The following is a 21,337-nucleotide window of genomic DNA, read 5'->3' as shown; positions in this document are numbered from 1 at the left end:
CAAAAGAATAGAAGAAGCTTTATCTCGATGAAAGCTGGATTGAAGCTATGCAAGAAGAGCTCGACAAGCCAAAGATTAATGATGTCTTGGAATTGACATCCAAACCAAAAGGTAAAACCGTTATTGGAGCTAAATGGGTGTTCGAAACAAGATGAATGAGAAAGGAAAAGTCATACGAAACAAAGCAAGACTCGTGGCCAAGGGATATACGCAAGAAGAAGGAATAGACTATGATGAGACTTACGCTCCAATAGCAAGGTTAGAAGCTATTCGACTATTACTTGCGTTTGTTTGTTATAAGAATTTCAGGTTATTCCAAATGGACGTCAAAAGCGCCTTCCTAAATGGATTTATCCAAGAGGAAGTTTATGTGGAACAACCACCAGGGTTTGAAGACCCAAAGAAGCCAAACTCGCCTCTTGACTGAAAAGGCTTTGTATGGTTTAAAGCAAGCACCTCGAGCTTGGTACGATAGATTAAGTAAGTTTTTAATACAAAATGGTTTTGTCAAAGGTAAAGTAGATACAACTTTATTTATCAAAAAGGAGAACAAAAGTTTCTTACTTGTTCAAATATATGTGGATGACATTATTTTCGGATCTTCTAATGAAAATATGTGCAAGAAATTTTCTAAGTCTATGCGGGATGAATTTGAAATGAGTATGATGGGAGAGTTAACATTCTTTCTTGGTCTTCAAGTAAAACAATTGAAGGAAAGAACTTTTATTTATCAAGAAAAATATGTTAATGATCTTGTCAAAAGATTTGGACTGGAAAAGTGCAAAAAGACCGACATACCGATGTCAAGTTCTTTGAAGATAGACAAAGATGAAGAAGGGAAGAAAGTTGATCAAAAGCTGTACAGAAGTATCATTGGTTCACTTCTTTATCTTACCGCTTCTAGACCTGACATTTTGTTGAGTGTTTGCATCTGTGCTAGGTTTCAATCAGATTCTAGAGAATCTCATCTTAGTGCTGCGAAACGCATCATTAAATACGTTGCTTCATCATCAAGCATCGGTCTTTGGTATCCTAAGAAGGGAGACTTTAATCTTCCGGGATATTCGGACGCAGATCTGGCCGGTTGCGAGTTGATAGAAAAGCACTTCGGGAACCCGCCGCTGCTTGGAAGGTGACAAGTGTCTTGGTTTTCAAGGAAACAAAGCACTTTGTGTCCCTTTCAACAACGTAAGCGAGTATGTAGCTCTTGGAAGCTGCTTTCGTTTGCAAATTCTATGGATAAAACAAAGAGCTAAGAGACTTTGAAATTGAAGACTCATGCACGGAGATTAATTGCAACAACACCAGCGCTATCAACCTCACCAAAAATCCAATTCTCCACTCAAGAGCAAAGCATATAGAGATTCGACATCACTTTATTAGAGACCATGTTCAAAATGGAGATGTTTCAATTCAATTTGTTGACTCAAAGAATCAACTCGGCTGATATATTCACAAAGCCTTTGGAGAAAATCAATTTGAGTCTATACGTTCCAAACTCAACATTTTGAGGTATGAGGATATCAAAGTCTAAAGACTTTCGGACTCGGACTTACAAGACTTTATCCGAAAGACAGCCTTGGTACGTCCGTCGACCGTAAGTCTCTCTCTTGAATCCCATCTTAAAAAGGTACGATCGTCAGACCGTGTTTAAATTGTTGCTATATTTAATTGACGTAAATATTGCATCGTTTCATTTTCAAAAAGGAAGTTATTTTTGAAATGGCTATTTTTACGGAAAAAGACAGCTTATTTTGAAAAGGCATATTTTTATTTCCTTTATGACGGTTCGTTTATCCCTCTTTTTAACCGATCATGAACTGTCGATTTCTCTTCACTTTTCTCTCAAAAACCCTAGATTGCATCGATCCTCCATTCCCGTTTATCTTCTTCGTTTAATCCTCAAAAAAGTTGTCATCTTTCCTGGGAAAGTCAAGCAAGGAATCTTCCAAAAACGAGAAAGATGTCATCTTCAAGAAAGTCCTCAAGAATCACAAGCGGGGACCACGACGGATGAGTGAGGGGCCTACGCACTTCGATCTTACCAAGAAGAAGTGTCTCCTGCAATGGCAAGCGAGCCCACAACATTCGCAGCAGCGTCATTCTCCTCCATCTAGTCCTAAAGGCGTTGATCAACAACAACATGAAGAAATCATCGAGGAAAGCGTACTCGTAAGAGTTCAAAAGCCCGCTTATATTTACCGGTTATATCGTGCCTTAAAAGGAATTCGTACTCCTTTGAACTACATTGATGAGTTTCTTAAAGACAAAGGACATGGGAACGAATATATCTTTCTCGGAAAAAATGGAAAGTTTGGGAATTGCTCGAAAAGGGGTGGCCGAGAAAACCCTTGCAAATATCCCAAGTGATTCTCGTGGATCGGGGCCGAATCTTGCGAGATGGGAATGATGATGACAAATTATACAAATAATTTCAACCAAAAATGGGTGTTGCGGTTGAAAATCAAGGAAAAAGGGGAGATTTGTTCAGATCTAAGGAGCAAAAGGATCTCGTACTCAAATTGCTAAAGCGTGGGGTAATAAACCCTAGGAGTGTTTATTTTGATTTTCTGGATGCTTGTGAATATGAACTTGAGGGAAAAGTTCATTATCTTCAACTTGAAAAGTTCCGCTCCGACTCTACCGAGGCATATGCTGAATTAACCGCATATTTCTATTCAAATCTAAGCTTTTGGATGCGAATAGATTCTCTTTCAGCGTAAAAGACCAAGACTATATTGTGGATATGAATATGCTGGCAGATTTGTTAGAAGTCGAAAGAGGAAGATATCAATCAATCAAAGTTTCCATTGCTCGGGCCACACTTGAACTGGTGAAGGACAGGAGAACAGATGAAAAAATAACCTACTTAAGGATGGGTGCATTCAATATCTTGCTTCACAAGATTGTGATTAATTGCCTCCGACCGAAATCAACTTCCAAGACTCGATGTTTCAAGTTCGAGGCCAAGCCGATGTATGCCATTTTCTTTGGAAAAAGGTTTTCTCTCCCTCACACCGTGATGTTTCACATGTATAGAGCAATGATGAAGGACAGAGGTCAACTCCCTTACCCAAACCTTGTTACGAAGTTATTCGGACATCTCGAATATTCAGCCTCCACAAATCTTTTGTGTTCGACCATGCGATAATATGGTGGTAGGACTGAAAATGGTGACCAAAATGCGTCTCAAGGAACCGAGCAAGGAGTTGGAGAAATTCAAGGAGAAGACTCTGCAAAATCTCATCAAATCTCTTCTCAGCTAAAAGAAAAGGGAAGGAGCCCATGGTTGCTCCATCCAAGAGAAAGAAGAGCTCTCCTCGTTGAGGATGAAGATGATGAGAAAGACATCACCATCTCTCGCATTGGCTTTGAAGAATTTAAGTCGTCCTGCTCCACCTGACAAAGAATCGGAACAAATGACAAAAGAAGTAGAGGAGAAGGAAGAAGAAGATTTAGAAGCTGAAAAAGAAACAGAGGAGGAAAGACCAGAAGAAGAAATAAGAGAAGAATGAGAACCTGAGGAACACTCTTCTCCACCCGTAGGCATGGAAACAGGGGAGATCGGGAGAAAAGAGTGAAGTCTTCATGTCCCGATGCAAGTGAAGGAGTCGGGCGCTCACCAGCGGACCCGAGAGGATGTTTATGCATCTCAATTTCCGAAGAAGGTCATGAAGTTTCATCGCCAAACCTGCGAGATTATGCTGATCTACCATCGTCCGCATTTACTCCATCGATCGAGCCGAAGCAAGTACTCGACTAATAATGGAGCAGATTTTCGCAGAATCATGGATATTCTCTTGGAGATGCGAGGTCAAATTTATGCCTTGGGATGCGAAGTTCAAAGCTTGAAGAATGAAGGTCAAGCTTCTTCCTATTCATTGAATGATAAAATGCAAGCCCTCTTTGTTCGAATCAGGCCAATGCCAAGAGTGAGGAGATTGCACAACTAAAGGAAGACTTTAAAAGGCTGGAAGGCATCGTTCGCCTATGGAAGATTTCCAACTTGTCCGCGTTCCCAAGCAATCTTGACTTCATCTCATCCTTTTTAATGATGACAAAAAGGGGGAGAGATGCAAGATTTGATCAAAACTTTTCATTCATTAAACTTTTAATTGTTTGTTGGATTGTTTTGTGGTTTGTGGTTTGAACCTCGTTTGACTTTGTTTTGTTTCGGATGAGAACCGAACTAGACTTGGACTTGACTCGCTTCTATTAACCAATATTGATATCTTATGAATGGCTTCATCATATACTGGACTAACCTATTTTCCGTGGTTGCAGATTCTAGTGTTATTCTGTTAGCCATTTATCTCTATAAGATATGCATATGTGTTTGAGAAATGTTTTGCGTCAAAGATATTCAAATCTGCAGAAACTTTTGTCACCATAAAAAAGGGGGAGATTGTTGGAGAAATCTTCTTGAAGTGTTTTGAAGTTGACAAAACGTTTCTATCGGTCTAGTCTCGAAGGCTTGCGGACTCGCTATTTAAAGTCCGAAGACCTCCTGGACAGCCGGACTCAAGACTCAAAGTCTATCCTCATTGATAGTCTCTAATCCGTTGAAGAAAGGTTATCCGAATCTGGATGTTTCGTTAAGGATTTAACCTTATCAACTGGAGAAGATCTTGTGGCTGGAGAAGACATAACGGAGTCATTTGATTGATCGAAGATTGACTCGATAAATTGAAGATCCGGTGATTGCCTAAATATTATTGGAAGGTTCTGCTTATGGAAACCGAGATCCTGATTGTATGGGCGAACAAGTTTGATGAGCTATCAACACGTTCCTTTGATAGCTTGAACAATCTTCCTAATTGATTCTGTCCAACGGGTAGATTGGAGGAATTCATTTGGTAAGTGCCAACGGGTATGATGGCATAAAGGAGTATATAAGGAAGACTGTCTTAGTTGTTCAAGGTGTGCGAGATAGAAGAATTCCAAAGTTTGAAGCTCCTTTTTGTTTAGACAAATCCTTTGAGCGAACACTTGTATACGAAAGAGAGTCTATATTTGAGAAATCTTGAGGAGGTGTGGTAGAACATCTACACTGTGGAATCAAGGAAAAGTCTGTGCTGTAACTTCTCTTTGTTCATAGTGGAATCCAGCCAATAGGCTGTCGGTGAAGAAGAGTGGACGTAGGCTTGATATAAGCCGAACCACTATAAACCGCGTGTTCAATTTTCTCTTCTCTCGCCTTACTTTGATTATCGTTTCCTTCAACTGTCTAGTATTGTGCATTTGTTGAAGAAAAATCCTTTATATACCTATTCACCCCCCTCTAGGTACTCATACTAGCAATATCAATTGGTATCAGAGCCTGTGTACTTACTTTATTTGAAGTGTTTTACTTCGTAGTAAAAGATCCATGGCTAGTATGCTAGCACCAGGGCTGATGGAAGGGCAAAGCAATACCAGACCACCCTACTTTGATGGAAAGGATTACAACATCTGGAAGAACAAGATGAAAGCTTTCCTACGATCAAAGGATCCTCTCGGAATGGGACGTTGTAGAAAAAGGAATTACTCCTACCACTTTGCATCGATCTACGAAAGAGGAAAAGAAACCGATGAAACCAGGAATGTCTCGGGAAGAAATAATCAAGAGACAAACACTCGATGCAAACATCTAATTCTCTGTCCTGATGTTTCATTGTCTTCTATAGGAGGCAAAGAAGTTGGAGGTTCTCATCATGCACCACTGTTGTTTGAAGAAAATTAGTTGCTCTATTGGGAAACTGAGGCAGCTAACTTACTTAAAGATCTAGGGTTGTTGGGCACTTGAAAAATTGCTTGAACAAATAGGCGAACTAAAGAATCTTCAGCACCTCTCTCTCGAGCAGTGCAAGAGCCTGAGGGAACTCCCCGACTCAGTTTCGAAATTAGAGTCATTGACGAAGCTAAATGTATCGAGATCGGGCATTACAAGATTACCAAGGACAATGAGCAAGCTTAGTCAACTCCATACACTGGACCTAGTTCATTGACCACTCTGAGGCTTATATGTTCTTCGTTGTAGGTTGTCCCCAACATCTCAAACCTTACTAATCTAGTTGAACTGCTTTTATCGGATTTCTCTCATTTTGGTGGTATTTCAAATATAATCCAACCTTGCGATTTGCCATCGATTGGGAGGCTATCCAAACTAAGAAGAGAATGAAATTATCATGTCAATGGACGACGACGAAGCTATAATCCGTCACCAACTCAAGTTTAGAGACTTCGGTTATCACTGCCTGTCGGAATCAAAGTGAACGAATGGATTCCAAGCGCGAATCCATCACTGTGAAACTCCCAGTCGCATAGCAGAGTAAAGCAGAGCACGTCTTGCACGCCTCTGGAGCCGATTGATGGCGGTAGCGATTGACGGTCAGCTTGATAGAAGAGGTTTTCAGAAATGATGTAGCCGAGGATCATAGCCGGCGGTGGTGTGCCGAGCAGGAACGGAGATCCTCAAGTATTCGGACAGCAGGGTAGCTCGCGGCACGGGGCAAGACTGGTGGAAAACGGCGTCACCGTGTGTCGATCAATACTTGGCAGTTTTAATTTCAACTAGGCTTTGACTATTAGCGTCGGGCTCAATCCAAGCTAGAGACTCCGTTGGATATTTCATGGATTATCATAGTCTATCTAAATTTAGGCAAGGTGTTTGATGGATTACTTTGATGAGGTTTAATAACCGTTGATTTGTTATATTAATAGTAGAGATGTAGGCACGGGTTTATAGGGAATTCTCTCATTGAAAACTTCGAGATCCAACTTATCATTGGATTTAAAAAAAAAATGTTTTATTGATAGTTGATATGTAATGGAGCAACTTTTACATTCACCTCATTTACGTGACCTATTTTATAATTGGGTCCCTTGTAAGGCTACTAAAGTCAATGGCTCACATGACTTAGGTGTGCCCAATAACTTCAATATGTAACGGATCAACATATATAAATAGAACACATGTCTAATGTTGGCACATGTCTAGCTACCATAACTATATGTGTTTTTTTCCAAAAGCTATTAAAACTCATGTGTATCGATAGATATTTGTCAATATAAGTGAAATCATAAGAAAGCTTGAAAATAAGATGAACAACACATCTTTCAATTTTTGAGAACGTGGTCCCGTGATATTGTAAATTAATTTTTGTACATCTGACTAAATTTAGCCTTCCAATCCCATCAAAAGGGTGGGAATGACTTTTGAGATTTGCGGGGAATTGCTTTAAAGTGGTTGGCCTACCCATCGGATTGTGCAGAGCTACAAATAAAACAGGGGGTTTTCTGGTAAATATATTACGATACTCTTCATTCTTATTTTCATTTTAAAAAATCAATCCTCTCTATTTAAACAAGATAAATTGCCCAAATGTACCATCTTTAACGTCAAAACATGTCATGATCCATTTTCACCCACTAATCTCGATTGATGAGGAATTTGAAATTAATTATTGAGTAAGAGAATTTGTATCCTCCCCAAATAATTAGTTCTCATGCAGTCAACTATTATTATTTGAACTAGTCCCATATAGCTTATTGGCCAAGAAGATAAGAAAACGAAAGAACTCGTACCTTATAGCCGGCAAGCTTTACTAAGGGGAGGTACCATTTCGATCAAAGTCTGTAAAAAGTAGGAAAAATGAAATCTATTTCATAAGTGGACCAAATTTTATATATTCTTCAATCACAGACCCTTAATAAGCGGAAATATTGAAATCCCTACAATTTGCAGAGTCATGTGTACCACTTCTCCTCGGATTTCATATGTCAAGTTCGATTTTACTTGCCCCATTGTACAAACCCTGAAACTCTAAGCCCAGTCGACTACGGCCCCGCTAAATTTCCCAAGTAATTGTCATGGCCTTCGTATGCTGACTTGATTCCTATTCGAGAAGTTTCGCATGATATGTATGAATTCCGGTTGAAGAGGAGAGAGAGAGAGAGAGAGAGAGAGAGAGAGCCTGTGTGAGGGTGATGACAGGGCTGTTTGATAAGCAAGCGGAGATATACGCAGATGCGAGGCTGACGAATTCGAGGGAATGGTACCAGAAACTGGCCGCTCTCACCCCCCGCCAAGCCTTGGCTTATGACGTTGGCACCGGCAATGGTCAAGCTGCTCCAAGGGTTTTTCTCTGTCTCCCTTTCTTCTCACGCGAATTCTAATATGCTTACGCTTCTATACATGACTGTTCTCTTCTTAATTTAAACTAAAAAAATTTATTTATTAAGCTAGAGGAAATCTTTTCATTTCCACCTTTGTTTTTATGAACCGCTAGCTACTCATTTCTTTGAAGCGTTTGATCAAGGCTGACGCTCTACCAGTGTTGCTTTAGGTGTTGGAATAAAAGAGGTACATTTGATTTGGGGCATGTAGCCATCACTAATTAATCATGGTTGAGCGAAGAACTTAAAACTTGACAGCTCTTGAATTGAGTGAAGTGAGTGAATGTGCATTTCAAAGGTAAAGCGAATCCGGACTTATTCATCTAACAGCTAGCTAGCGGAAACTTTTAAAACAATTGATGGGTGATTCTTCCAAGTTTCTCTAGAACTGTTCAATTGGTTCATCTAATAGCTAGCTCGAAGATGTCATAATTATTACTATAGGAATTCAAAGTTGAATTGGTTCATAGATGAAAATACTTGGTAGCAATTAACCTTTTATTGAAAGTACAAGTTATATAATGACAATGAAGCACAGAAAAAACTATTTTAAATTTAATTTTAAAAAACATCAGATGATTCCAAATGACCTATTTGTCCACATGGATGCATTTATAAATTTTGTTGTTAAATATAAAAAGTCAAAGGTTAATTGCTAAAAAAGTTACTAAAAAATAAGCATCGTTCTGATATACCCTACAATGTGTTACGCTAGCTGTATATGTTTTTGTTACAAGTTTTAGTCACATGTGTTGACTAAGTCAAATAAGGTGGGTGATTAAGTAGACATGGAATTCTTTCAATGACCATAACGCACCGTCTCACAAACGTTCAATATTGTTCAATCGAATTTCATTACTTTCATATTGTTCTTGTCACTTACAACTCCGTTCATATGCCCTGCACTTGCTTGTAAAATAGGTAGCCCAGCACTACAATCGGGGTGATCGCCACTAATGCGAGCACAGCCCAGCTAAAATGTGCGATGCAGCATCCAAAGGTCCATTACGTCCACAACCCAATGCCCATCTCGAACGACGAAATCATGACCTTAATTGGAGGTGAAAATTCAGTGGATTTAATTATGGTGGCTCAAGCGGTTCACTGGTTCGACCTACCCAATTTCTACTCCCTCTTGACCCATCTGCTCTGGAAGCCCAGAGGTATGGTCGTAGTATGGTGCTACAATGGCATTGAAGTGAGCTCTACATTTGATCCGGTCATGAAACGCTTCCATGAAACTACGCTGCCCTTTTGGGACCCCAACATAAAGCACATATCCGATGGTTACCAGAAACTTCCTTTCCCATTCGAGAGTGTGGAGTTGGGACGTGAAGGTGAGCCACTGCCATTGGATATACCAAAGGATCTCTCTTTCGAAGGGTTTCTGAGGGTGTTAAGGTCATGCTCCGCAGTTACTACGGCTGAGGAACGAGGTGTTGATCCATTATCCGAAGGCATAGTGAGAGAGCTTGAGGACGCATGGGGTGGTCCTGATTTGGTCAGGTGCATTGTGTAGAAGGCTTTAATGCTTGCCGGCACAATGTAAGCTGTAAATTTCCGTGTCCTCTTTTGACTCCATTAGAATAGAATTGAACATAAAGGGCAGTTCAAATGATCTCGTTAGTTGCCAAGTTATACAAGTTCAGACATTGTTCTCAGCTGATATGCAGATATTCTATCTCTGTCAAGCATGTCAGACTTGGCTTCTTTTCTCCTTCAACAGAGGTGGCGAAATGACTATGACTATTAGTTGGAAGAGTGTCGAGTGGCCACATCCTTCGGGTCTCAAAGTCCGCGGAGCGAAAGTACCTCAGTTTTTTCGTCTGTTTTGGTTCTTACCATCAATGGATCGAATGTTAATTCGCTCATCTTTTCCATCCACAACCAGACAATGGTATGCAAGTGCCCTGTTTATTTGACGAATTTGTTTGGATCTTAGTTTATTCTGTTCCAATTCGGTGTATGCATACGTCAACGAGAGTTCATTTGTGGAAACATGCTTCACGAATCTGTCTTTGCTGATATCATTCAAAACTCATTGGTTTACCATTTCACGACACTTCCTGTTATAAAAAATTATGGATTTCATTTTCCCCCTTGAAGGATTTTTTTAGCGCTGCCACCGTTTTCACTCGTCTTTATAGGGTGCATACAATTCCCTGCCATGAAGTCCATATGCAGTAATGAAGCTACGATTCACATCTAGACTATCACAAAATCATCAACATATTTAAATCATTAATAGAGCCTTTATCACGGATGATTTTTCACTTAAACCGTAACCAAACTTCTCGGCTATGTTTTCATTTGCAATCATTTAAAACAGAGCAAATTTAGTTCGATCTAGCAAAGGATTATGACCTGGGATGATTACTGATTGGATATGAATAAGGCAAACACAGGTATGGCTTCTAGGATGGGAATCAACGAAACAAGTAGAAATGATCATTTTACGAGGTCTTCAGTTGCGGCGACTGCGAGCAGGGGCGAACAGAGTGTCCAGGGAGTAGTAGTGAAATCAGGAACCTGCAACGGAAACTGCGGTTGTCCGTAGCCTGAGAATATCGGAAAAAGTGAATTGATAAGTGGAATTCAAGAGAGGTCTTTCGCGCGTTAAAGAGGAAAAAATGGATTTATCCGAGAGGGAGCTTGCCAGGTGCTGCTCTATGATCATGTTGATCGTCGTTAACGAAAAGGAGCTTTAGAAGCGAGGACGAAACTGCTGGAAATACAGAAGAAACGAGAAATCAGTGCGGTGAATGTATCAAAAATCGAAAATAGAATATCGGAGAATCCGAGAAGACTCGGCTTCAGTTTCGTTGCCATAATCCAGTCAGGTAGAGCTTGAAATGACAAAATTTGAGCTCAGTGGAGCTCCATCAATGGCTTTTTTCTCTCTGTTTCGGGTCAGGGATTTCGTTGTACACGCAAATCGCACCCCCATCAGCACACATACGTAAAAGTGCGTGCTGAGCACAGGAGTATATCGGGGGAGCCGCTGGTTGAGCATGACGAGCGCATGCGCCGAAGGAGGCCGGGCGTCGTTGTCAGCGGATGTGGAGGCTGAGGGAAGGAGGAAGGAGGAGCAGCAGTGGCGCACGACGTCCATTTCTGCCAACGCGCCGCCCTCTCGCGGCGGAGCGTGAGATCGCGGAATCCGTAATGTGCCATTGTTTTCTCCGCTGTAGGATGGAAGGCGGAAAAAAGAAAGAAAGTTATCAAGGCTGGGCTTGCTTAGACTTGAAGCGGGCCGAGCTTGTAAAGGTTTGGGCTTTTCTCAGTAAACATGGGCTTGTTTTTTACTTTCCATGGGCTAAATCTTTGGGCTGAATTGTTTGAACCTCTTACAACAAGGCCTGTAGGACAAGAGACACTCAGGGTGAGTTTAAATTCTGATCCTTGGCATGGGCCGGGTTATATGTAATATATGCTGTCAGCGCGAAGGACTTTGATTGTCTTCGAAAACTGAGTTTTTTCTTCTTTTTTTTAATATCATATTTGCAAACCAAATGTAAAGTGAAAGTTACTCGGACCTATGTCGCATAAGATAAATCTATATAAACCGCGAGTAATCATCAACAGGGCCTAGGGAACATGAGCCAATCATGGGTTACCATGTGCCAAGAGGACACAGGCCAACGACTAAGGTGAACGGTTCGGGCGGGACAAGATTTACTTAGAATATAAACCCAGCCTAATCATTTTGGGCCCGACGATAGGCTTGGATGTAAGGGTTGAACTTTGACCTAGACCGAGTTGGACCAAGTGGAACCCTGAAACTTCTCATTTTTTTCTCGGAATAATAACACAAATAGCTCCTAACTTTTGGTCCACCATACAATGTAGTCTTTGAACTTTGAATTTGTGCAAATGATATCCTTCAACTTTGACCTAATGTGCAATAATCTCCCTAAACTTTTAATTTATTTGATGTAATCCCTAAAGTATCGGTAAATGTTCGATGTGATCCCTATATTATACAAAAACATTTAAAAGTTCAAGGACTACATCTAGTTGTTTGATGCAGTTCATGAATTATTAATAAATGTTGAATGTGGTCCCTTGATTATATGAAAATGTTAAAAAGTTGAAGAATCATATTGAATATTGGATCAAAATTAGAAATCACGTTGGACAAATTAATAATTCTAGGATGACATTATACATTGGTTTAGTAAAGTTGATGGCTTACATGAATTAGGTGCGCCCAACAACTTTTAATAAGCAGATGAGATGTCTCGTGTTGTCACATGTCTAGTTGCCACAATTATATGTAGTTTTCCCAAAGCTATTAAAACTCATTTTTATGTTTTAAACATTTTAATTTAACCAATTTAGTTTAAATCTTTATACATCGGTACCAATTGAATTCATCTTACCAATTTTGACAAAAAAATCATTAACATTGACACTAACAATCCTAAATGACATAATTGGATTTAACGTAGATATATTTAACAATATTTTTGGATTTTTTATTGTGGTTTTTATTTCTTTTGAGTTCTTTTTAGGGAAAATGTCACAAATAGTCCCTATATTTTCACTCAATGTCGATTTCGTCCCTGAAGGCTCAATTTGGTCTGAACTATTGATAAAATGTCGATCTAGTCCTTGAACTTTCGAATGGCTCAATTTGGTCCCTAAACTATTAATAAAATGTCCGATCTAGTCCACGAACTTTTGATCGGCTCAAGTTGGTCCTGAACTATGATGAAATGTCCGATCTAGTCCTTCATTATTATTTTTCCTTTTTTTTCCTTTTTTCCTTTTTTTCCCTTTTTTTTTCGCTTTCCCTCCGCCGGGCCGGCGGAGGGCCGGCAGTCCGGCGAGGAGCCCCTCGCCGGATCGCGGGCGAGGGCTCTCCCTCGCCGGCGTCGGCGAGGCTCTCCCTCGCGGATCCGCGAGGGCCCTCCTCGCCGGCGTCTGCGCGGGCTCTCCCTCGCCGGATCTACGAGGAGAGCCCTCGCCCGCTTGCGGGGACGCCGGCGAGGGCTCTCCCTCGCGAGGCGGCGAGGAGGGCCCTCGCCCCGAATCTGCGAGGGAGAGCCCTCGCCGGCATCGGGCGAGGGCTCCCGCAAGATCGGCGAGGGGCCCCTCGCCCTCGCCGGCGCCCGGCAAGGGGCTCTGCGGGAGCCCTCGCCGGCGTCGGGCGTGGGGCTCCCTCACGGTTGGTGAGGGCCCCACGGACGCGGCGGGCGAGGGCCTCGCCGGCGTCCCTCGCAAGCGGCGAGGGGCTCTCCTCGCGGATCTGGCGAGGGAGAGCCCCGCGCGAGCCGCCGGCGAGGGCCCTCGCCGGATCTGCGGGAGAGCCCCGCGCCGACGCCGGCGAGGAGAGCCCTCGCCGCTTGCGAGGGACGCGGCGAGGGCCCTCGCCGATCGGCGAGGGCTCCCTCGCCGGACGGCCAGCCCTCCGCCGGCTCTGAGGGAAAGCGAAAAAAAAAAAGGGAAAAAAAGGAAAAAAAAGGAGAAAAAGGAAAAAAAGGAAAAAAAAGGAAAAAAAAAAAAAAAGAAAAATAATAATGAAGGACTAGATCGGACATTTCATCATGGTTCGAGGACCAACTTGGCGATCGAAAGTTCGGGGACTAGGTCGGACATTTTATTAATAGTTTAGGGACCAAATTGAGCGATTCGAAAGTTCGAGGACTAGATCGACATTTTATCAATAGTTCGAGGCCAAATCGTGGCCGTCGAAAGTTCGGGGACGAAATTGGACGTTGAGTAAAAATATAGGGACTATTTGTGACATTTTCCCTTCTTTTTATGTTGTTGAAGCCCACCTCTGCTGTCCCAGCAATGCTGCTGCAGCAGATAGCGAAGATGGTACAGGTTTCTTCACCAGCGAATCCTTCTTTTGTCTTCTTGTTCTTAACGTTCTCTCCAGCAAGACCGTTTCGAACCAACGGATTCAACAAAATCCGTAGGACTGCTGTAAAAATAAAATAGAAGTGGACCCATAAGCATTTGGAGTTCTGACCTTCTGATTCTTCAACAGAGGAGCAATTAGGTCCGTCTTTGGTTCAGTCCCCTTCCTCGCCATCGTCAACGTAGCGAAGGGGGCCGTCGTCATAGATCGACGACGAAGCCCCGGTCTTCTTCGCGTCGCTTGGCCACGAGCTTGTCGTACTCGTCCTCTTCGACCAGATCGTGGATCAGATCCTCGATCTTGATCTGCACGGCGGACTCGGCTCTTGGACCGCCGGTGCGGAGGGCCTTGAGGCACCGCAACCCCTCCAGACGCGTCGTCGAGGCGGCTCCTCAGTTCCTTCGCTGGCCGGCAACTCTTTGTTGCTTGTCTTCCATCTCTCTCTCTCTGGCCACGACAAGAGCATTGGGCTAGGGCCGCCACGCTCTCGTCGCCACAACGAGGGAGTTGTAGCCCTTGCAAGAGCTGGCGAGGGCTATGATGCCCTTGCCCAGTGGCGGTGAGGGTCGGCCAGCGGCCCTTGCAGGCCCTCAGCAAAAATAAAATAAATAACAGAAAAGAAAAGAAAAAACCAAAAAAATTAAACAAAAATTCAGAAAATTATCAAAATATTTTTTAAAAACATCCACGTGGTGCCACCGTAGAATGGTTGAAGTACATGTTAACAATTTATGATCAAATTAATCAGATAGACTTAATTGATTCCAATACAAAATAATTTAGGACTAAATTACCTAAAACATTTGATTATTGATTTGTCTAGTGTTTTATATTTTTTAGTGGAATTTGAATTTTCACCTCTATCTCAACCTCCTTCACAGCCTCAATCACCTTGATAGCCTTCTCAAGTTGATGAAGCGATCCGACTTTGCAATACTTGCTTGGGATTTGAATCAACAGGCTTTTGATTCATTTTTTGCTCATGCGAATACAATGAACCCGCTCCCACATTAGGGTTGACAAATTTTGCCCTCCCTCTAATCCTGCAATCATGACGCCAAATCTTTCGATCAAAGGCCTCAAAATATTTTTGCTAAGACTCATACATTTAGGAAGGGTTTATAATTAACCCCTAATTGTTTAATGATGGTTTGCATGCAATCAAAATATACCAAGATTGATTTAGAGCCATTCATGCGTAATGATTTGAAATCACCTTAAAGTGTTTAAAGTTGCACCTGTTGGACACAATTATTGCCTTTGTAGGAGTTTCGCAAAATATCCCACACTCCATGTTTTTCCAAATATCATTTCCTCTATGGCTTGAAAGATTGCATATAATGCATACTAATCTTTCCTTCCTAACTCCACCTATAAATCATTCTCCTTCTTGTTTAAAGCATTGAATGCTTCGGCATTGGTCACTTCGATATAACCATTTTCCACTAGATTCCATAAATCTTGCAATTTGAAAAGAACATTCATCTAAACGGACCAGTTGTTGAAATTTATTTCGTTTACCTTATAAGTTGTAATCGAACATAATTGACAGATGTCATTTCTAACTTTGATTCCAAATAATGGAACCAAAAGAAGAATAACCCTGGAAATTTGGAACAAGGGCATGAACAAAGATTAGAGGGAGGGCTTTCTTATTGAAATGCAAATGCTCGTACTGCAACTCTCTATTTCTGAAGCTAACTTTGCTTCTTTCTTTTTTGGCTTGCCTACAATGATTCACAAGTGCTCTATTTATAGCTAAATTTTTAGTATTGAAAAAGTGTTGCACCCTATGACTATTTGTTCTAAGACAAACATAGCGCTCAATGGAGAAGAAATTTTTCCAGGCACCCCTAATCTTTCCTTTTGTCTTCTTTCTTTTTCACGCACCTGTTAGCGATTAATAAAGTCTTCACAAAGAAGCCTTCATTTTTGAGTTCAAGCAATCTATTATAGATCACGCCTGTTGATTTCTTTTTATTTTCATAAGGCATCGTTAACACATCAATCGATTTTATTAATACGAACGAAAGGAGGTTTCTTTTGAGGGATCCAAGTGATCTTTGAGGCCGCGGTCCGCGGTGACGAGGGTGAAAGATCGGCAAGGGGAGTTGTTTTTTGTTTTACTAGTTGAAAGTGGAGTCGTTGAGTGAAGAGATTGGTAGGGAGTTTCGGATGGCTTAGGTGGTACGAAGCTGGTGAGGAATGTGGCTTGTAAAGCCTTTGTGCTTGCAGGGAAAGTGAAGAAGTGACCTTCTTTCTTTGTATGATTGGGAAGGGCATGTTTGCAAATTGATTCGAATATTAAGGCCATTTCACATTTTAGCTACTCCTCTTATCATTTTATAAGTTGCGTACTCATTTCTTTGGAGTGTTGGAATAAAGCCAACGCTCTACTAGTGAGCTATATATTTAATATCTGTCCCTTCATTTTGAGTTAGTCAAAAGGTCATGAAAAATACTCCTTAGTGAGCAGTAAATATATGCTTAAACAATGCTTAGTTAGAGCATCTTTGTCGACAATGCAGCAAATCCAATCCTTGCAATGTGAAGGAGATTTTTCTAGTAATTTAGAGATCTGAGTGTTATCTTGAGAGGTGATTTGTTAGGAACATTTTGTTATCATTATGTATTCATGTAGATATTAGGATTTTACAATGTTGGACTGGGATTTTAATTATGTCCAACCGTAGGTATTGCTAGAGAACAATCATAAAGATTAAATGTTTGAGAATCCAAAAGGACAAAAGTGAATTAAGAGCTGACGCTGTCCACATTACCAGACCCATGTGACAAGCAGGAAAAGGTACAATTGTTCAAAGAAAAGAAACAAAGGAAAAAAGAAGAAGAGAAAAGGCACGACTGTTTTGAGCAAAAAGAGAAAAAGAAAAAGAAAGGTACAGCTGTATGTGTCATTGTGTCCATTTTTATAAATGGTCCCCACCTTGTTATTTCTGAAGGCATCAACGTTGATGACTAAAAATTGAAGTTGCGCATGCTTCGAAGTCGCCCATACGCGTTTTTTCTTTTCATTGCAAATGGGGTCAAATTCAAATATTTAAAGTATAATATTTTTCTATTGACAAAAAAGAAGTATAATATTTTTCTAATAACGTTTTTACCCACGAATGCCCACATAAAATTTGTCATTTTTAAAATGCTGTTTTTCTCTTATTATACATAATCAATAAAGTTAATTTTTAATTGGTGTGGAACGACAAAAAATACCTAGAGAGCACTCGTTAACAATAATTTTCTAATAATAATAATCCTTGATTTGTTGCCATAGTACCTCCTAGTGTACATCGCCTAGCCATGTGAAAAGCACGAAGAAGAAGAAACTCCATGTGATCTTGTAATGATAATGTCCCTCCAATTTATATTTCAGGTTTAATATTCTGAAAAATTCAAATCGATACATTTATAATAAATTTATTTCAAATTAAATTTTTCACGAAAAATCTTAAATCGATATACTTATAACAAATTTACTTCAAATGATTGTAAAAAAATCCTAAATAGGTATAATTACTTCAAACTAATTTCTTAAATCGCCAAAAACTCCAAATTGATAGTATCTTAAAAAAATTAAATTGGATTTATATCACAAAAAACCATAAAAATGGTACAATCGTGATAAACAGAGAGTAAAATCTTAAATCGATACACTAGTTAACTATCATGTGTAATTTAACTCGGTAATATTATAGTAAAATTTAATAGAAACACCACCATCTTCAACGGCGCAACTAGCTCGGGCTTTCTCGCTCTAACGAATGGGAGAAATTCGAATTCTAGAGGTGTCGTTAGGGATTCTTATTTTGAGTACTGTGTTACAAAAAAAATAATAATATAAACTAATAGATGATAAATTGTCCCAAGTGTATCGGGTTTGGGGTAAATTTATCAAATGTGTATTAATTTGAAATTTTTTTGTGATTAAAAAAATTAATTTAAGATATATTTATTATACATATATTAATTTAAGATTTTTAGGATATTAATTTTATTTTAAATCTATAACTTTATTGACTATGAATTTTCTACTTAGACAGAGCCATGTGAAAAGCACGAAAAAGAACGATCTCCATGTGATATTGTAATGATAACGTCCATCAACTTTATTGACTGGAAATTGATTGTGACTGTGAAGTGGACGCTGCACCTGCTGGGAAGTTGCCCATAAGCGTCTTTCATGGCAAATGAAATGGGTCTAATTTAAATATGCGAAATGCAGTATTTTTAAATAAGCATTATGTTTTCTGTTAAAAAAATAAAAAAAAATAAGCATTATGCTTGCAAGGAAAGTGAAGAAGTGACCCTCTTTCTTTGTATGATTGGGAAGGGCATGTTTGTAAATTGCTTCAAATATTAAGGCCATTTCACATTGTTATTAATCTTAGCTACTCCTCTTATCATTTTATAAGTTGCGTACTCATTTCTTTGGAGTGCTGGAATAAAGCCAATGCTCTACTAGTGAGCTATTTATTTAATATCTGTCCATTCATTTCGAGTTAGTCAAAAGGTCATGAAAAATACTCCTTAGTGAGCAGTAAATATATGCTTAAACAATGCTTAGTTAGAGCATCTTTGTCGACAACGCAGCAAATCCAATCCTTGCAATATGAAGGAGATTTTTCTAGTAATCTAGAGATCTTGAGTGTTATCTTGAGAGGTGATTTGTTAGGAACATATTGTTATCGTTATGTATACATATAGATATTGTGAATTTACAATGTTGGACTGGGATTTTAATTATGTCCAAATGTAGATATTGCTAGAGAACAATCATAAAGATTATACGTTTGAGAATCCAAAAGGACAAAAGTGAATTAAGAGCTGACGCTGTCCACGTTACCAGACCCATGTGACAAGCAGGAAAAGGTAGAATTGTTCAAGAAAAGAAACAAAGGAAAAAAGAAGAAGAGAAAAGGTACGACTGTTTTGAGAAAAAAGAGAAAAAGAAAAAGAAAGGTAGAGCTGTATGTGTCATTGTGTCCATTTTTCTAACTGGTCCCCACCTTGTTATTTGTAGAGGCATCAACGTTGATGACTATAAATTGAAGTTGCACCTGCTTCGAAGTCGCCAATACGCGTTTTTGCTTTTCATTGCAAGTGGGGTCAAATTCAAATATTTAAAGTATAATATTTTTCTATTGACAAAAAAAAAAAAATCTAATATTTTTCTAATAACGATTTTACCCATGAATGCCAAATAAAATTTGTCACTTTTAAAATGCTGTTTTTCTCATAATATACATAATCAATAAAATCACTTCTTATTTGATGTAAAATGACGAATAATACTTAAATAGCACTCGTTAACAAGAAATTTTTGATAATAATAATCTTTGATTTGTCACCATAGTACCTCCTATTCACGACTCGAAAGCAAATGTTAAGAGGATTTTTAAATTTATCCAAAAGTTCTAAAGTGGATTCTTAACAGGTGTAGTCTACATCGCCATACCATGTGAAAAGCACGAACAAGAAGAAATTTCATTGGTGCGTTTGGTAACATTTTGTTAAAAAATTGTTAAAAAACGAAATAGAAAAAATTATTTCTACATTATGGGGAATAATTTTTGACTAGAAAGGCAGCGTTTAGTAAACATTTCAAAATAAAAAATGAATAGAAACACGTTTGGTAAAAATTCATTCTAATAAAAAATGAATAGAAACACGTTTGGTAAATTTATATTATTTTTTCATTTATTTTAATTTTTAAATGTTTTTTTTTTTTTTTTTTCTTCTTTTGGCCGGTTGTCGGCCATGCCGGTCGGCAACCTAGGTCGATGGGGGCCGGTAGCCTCGCCCGGCCACGGTGAGGCTCGTCGGGCGAGCTCGGCTTGGGCCCTCGGCGGCCGGTCACTGGGCCATGGCCGAGCTCGGTGATCGGCCAAAGAAAAAAAAAAGAAAAAGAAGAAAGAAAAAAAAAAAAAAGAGAAGAAAAGAGAGGAGAGAAAAATTTGTTATTTAGAAATGTTTTCGAAACAAAAAAATAATTTTTTTGTTTCTTATTTCCGTTCAATTTTGTTCTAGGACAAAAAAAATAGATTTTGAACAAAACGCAAATAAACGCGTTTTTGTTCTCTTTGTTCGCGGAATAAAAAAAAAATAGAAAATCTATTCATGAACAGATAAAAAGAACACAAACATGTAGGGCCCATGTAATCTTGTAATGATAATGTCCCTCTAATTTATTTTTAAGATTTAATATTATGAAAAATTCAAATGAATACATTTATAATAAGTTTATTTCAAATTAATTTTTCACCACGAAAATTCTTAAATCGATATGCTTATAACAAATTTACTTCAAATGACCGTAAAAAAATCCTAAGCGGCATAATTATAATAAATTTACTTCAAACTAATTTTTAAACCACCAAAAGTTCCAAACTAATACTACCTAAATTAAATTGGATTAATACCATAAAAAATCATAAAAATAGTACAATCGTGATAAACATAGAGTAAAATCTTAAACCGATACATTAGTTAACTGTCATGTGTAATTTAATTTAGTAATATAATAGTAAAATTTAATAGAAACTAATAGATGATAAATTTGTCATAAATATACTAGGTTTAGGGTAAATTTATCAAATGTGTATCAATTTGAAATTTTTGTGATTAAAAAAAATAATTTAAGGTATATATATATATATACCAATTTAAGATTTTTTAGGATATTAATTCTATTTTTAAATCTATAACTTTAAGGGTTAATATCCTGAAAAACCCCAAACCCAGTACATTTGTGACAAATTTACCCAAAACTATTTTTGATCATGAAAAACTCTAAATTGGTATACCCGTGACAAATTTACCCCAACTAATTATAAAAAACTCTAAATGGTACATTTATGACAAATTTACCCATAAATTAATTTATTTGACTGCAAAAAACCCAAAAATAGTAAATTTGTGATAAATATATCCTATGCTAAATTGGATTAATACGACAAAAAAATCACAAAAATTGTAAAGGTGACAAACGGAGCGTAAATTTAGGATTAATTGTCACGTATCATTTAACTTAATAATTTGAAAATAAAATTTAACGAAAACTAACAGAGGTAAATTTGTCACATTTGTCTTGGGTTTGGGGTAAATTTGTCAAAGGTATACCAGTTTGGGATTTTTGATGGTTAAAAAAATAATATAGGATAAATTTGTTATAAATGTACAAATTTCTGGTTTTTTGGTATATTAATCCTAACTTTACTGACCATGAATTTTCTACGTAGACAGAGCCATGTGAGAGCCACGTGAAAGGCACAAAAAATAAGGATCTCCATGTGATCT

At 38.8% G+C, this 21,337-nt stretch overlaps 1 pseudogene; it reads left to right on the top strand.

Annotated features, from left to right (window-relative positions):
• The first annotated feature begins 7,801 nt into the window (after positions 1–7,801).
• LOC120287519 lies at positions 7,802–16,278 on the top strand (annotated as a pseudogene).
• Positions 16,279–21,337: the final 5,059 nt, after the last annotated feature.

Source organism: Eucalyptus grandis, chromosome 8, assembly GCF_016545825.1.
Source record: "Eucalyptus grandis isolate ANBG69807.140 chromosome 8, ASM1654582v1, whole genome shotgun sequence".
In the NCBI taxonomy this organism is placed as follows: Eukaryota; Viridiplantae; Streptophyta; class Magnoliopsida; order Myrtales; family Myrtaceae; genus Eucalyptus; species Eucalyptus grandis.
The sequence above is the reverse complement of the archived record's forward strand: the minus strand, read 5'-3'. Positions and strand labels throughout refer to the sequence as shown.